Below are 2917 nucleotides of genomic sequence, written 5' to 3' on the forward strand. Positions count from 1 at the left end.
CTTGTTAAAATTATATTTTATTCTCATTTTGCATATGTTGTGTTTGGATTTAATTGTTAAAGTTACATTCTTTGTTAGACAATAGCCCTAGGGAAAACGTAGCTTTGGAGCATCTCCTACTGGATTTTAATGGTAACTACATGTAAATTTAGAAATAGCTGTAGAATGGATCTTTTATGAAATCTAGTTTATATTTAAGAAATATACATGCCTATTAATAAATAATGGGGCCCTATACACCAATTAAAAAACTACAGGTCAGTGGCCATTCTGAGACAGGTTTCACTGAGATGTTGCAGTTCAATCTTTCTCTATACTCTGGAGAACATGCTGGGCCTGTTCTGTCTCCGTGTCACTTCTGGTCTGATCTTCTGCTGGTGAGGAGGCAATCTTAGCTCTGAAGATTCCCCATGCTTGCCTTCCAGGCTGAGTGATGCCTCAGGATCAAGTTGTTTCAGAAACTTAGCATGAGCATGAGAAAAAAAGGCCTCCTTTCCTGGTCTCATTTCTGAGCTTTCCCTGTCACTCTATACTGTCCTTACAGAGCTATGTAAAATTTGGAAAAAGGAAAAGTTTCTAATAAATTTAAGAGATAATTTCAGCATTTCCTCTCTCCCCTCCTATGTTTGATCTTTATGTATATAGGGGAAGAAAATACTTTTGCTAAAAAGTTGTGGACTTTGAAACTTTGTAGACTTATAAAATGATATATGGTGATTTTTTAGAGGTTTAAATGGCTTAAACTTTTATTTGGACTTTTTCTCTCTTTTAGAAACTCCCCTTAAACCTTTCTACAACTTGGTGAGAGTTGACTTTAAAATGTCTTGTATTCACACTGTGCCTCCTTCCAGGAAGTCATGCTAAAGCAACTTGCAACAACTGTTTTGTCTTATGGTGGGGAGTGGCAATCAGCTGGTGACTTGCATTTGTGATTTTTCATGTTAACTGGAATAGAAAAAAACTTTGGTTAGCCTTTCTCTTTTCATGTTCACAAAGGAAACTGATGAAAGTGGCTTTACTAACATGTGAATTATGTATGCTAAGCAATGAACATAAATTTAACCTATGAGTTTCAAATATTTAATACATTTTAAATGGACATTGAGCCATGTAGCCTCATCTCCCTGCTAAGAAAGGTTGCCTAGGTGACTAGATAACTTGAACGCCTCATTCTTCTCTACCCTAAGCTTCTCCACCCTAGGGTCCAAGACAAAAATCTCTCCAATCCATGTACTTAATTCTATCAGTCTCTAGGGGTGATATCTTTTGCAGACAAAAAGTGCACTCATTTGATTGTTGACCTATTTTCCTCGCTCTCTTTCAAAAATTTGGAAAGCAGTGGTTTAGATTTGTTTTGCTAGCAATGTTTCCTCCTTTAAACATGACTGTTACTTCTAAAATCAATTGTAAATTGTGCTTTAGGAGTACCTATGGGAATACAGACATGAGTTTCCTTGGAAGAGAAGATCATGAGCTGGTAAAAGGGTAGATAGTCCAGGCCAATTTTACTTTCTGGGTTTCTCTCCAGAGGCAGCTACCTGCCCTGGAGTGGAATAAAACAGATGATGTTCCGAGAGCATAGTTATCAAGCACAGCCATATTGGACACCGCTCTGTTTCTCTTTTGTTTCAGATGGGGAATTCCATATTTGAACCTGTTACTCCTTTGGAATGTATTATTAAACATTGGAAAATGTTCCTCCCTCACATACTGAGAAAGAACAATTTAGTATTTTTCTGCACACATACATGGACTGGCTTCCTCCAAGAGCCAAAATGGAATGTAGAGGGAAGTATTAATTAGAATGCGATTTCACTAGAATCATACAGTAAGAAAGAGAATGTTTAGAATTGACTCATGTTCAGATTTTCTTTTCACTCTGTAATAGCCCATGCCACACTCTAATCTTAGGAGTTCAAAAACCCAATGAAGAATGGAGGTTGGTACAGGACCTTAGATTAATATATGAAGCAAATTTGCCAACCCACCCAATGGTACCCAATGCATACATCCTCCTCAGATCTCATAAGATGACAGTTGGTTCTCATTGTTGGATTCAAAAGATGCCTTCTTTTGAATTCCTTTACATACAGATTCCCAGCTTCTTTGTGCCTTTGAAAATCTTCATAACCAGGCTTCTCAGCTGTCATGGATTGTGTCCTCAAGGATTCAGAGATAGTCCTTATCTGCTTTCCCATGACTTGGTTTGCACTGAATGTTCCTAGGTCAGGTCTTACAATATGTCAATGACATGTTATATACTCCCTCAGAAGAGCTTTCTAGAGAAGGCACCTATGATTTGCTAAATATTCTAGTGGACAGGGTTATAAAGTTTCTAGATCTAAGGCCAAACTTTGTAGCTTTGAGGTAAAATATTTAGGTCTTATCGCTTCTCTGCCTTTTGGCTAAGATCAAGTGTAATATTTAGGTCTTATTATATTTAAGGGAACCCAAAGACTGGGGAAAGAAATAATTTAACCAATTCTTTCCCTCATATAGACCAAGACTCTAAAACAGCTAAGGGGATTCCTAGGAATTATAGGCTTTTGACACCTTTGAATTGTAGCAGGGTACAATGAAATTCTGCAACCACTCTATCAGTTTATAAAGAAAGCCCAAAAGACAGATACACGTATTTTAACCTGGGAACCTGATTTCAAGACCACATTCCAGAAGCTCAAACAAGCACTTCTAAATGCCCTAACAATGAGCTTGCTGACAGGACAACATTTCAGTTTATATATTGATGAAAGGCAGGACATGGATTTGGGAGTGTTTATACAGAATCAGGGACCTGCTCAATCACCTATAGGGTGTCTGAGTCATGAATTAGACATTGTAGCAAAGGAATAGCTTGCATGCCTTAGAGCTGTAGTTGCAGTAGCTCTCCTAGTGCCAGAGGCATCCAAGCTGACTT

At 37.8% G+C, this 2917-nt stretch overlaps 1 pseudogene; it reads left to right on the top strand.

The window, feature by feature from the left end:
• The first annotated feature begins 2385 nt into the window (after positions 1-2385).
• LOC117284287 lies at positions 2386-2549 on the top strand (annotated as a pseudogene).
• Positions 2550-2917: the final 368 nt, after the last annotated feature.

Source organism: Fukomys damarensis, unplaced genomic scaffold, assembly GCF_012274545.1.
Source record: "Fukomys damarensis isolate Sample0158 unplaced genomic scaffold, DMR_v1.0_HiC HiC_scaffold_35, whole genome shotgun sequence".
NCBI lineage: Eukaryota > Metazoa > Chordata > Mammalia > Rodentia > Bathyergidae > Fukomys > Fukomys damarensis.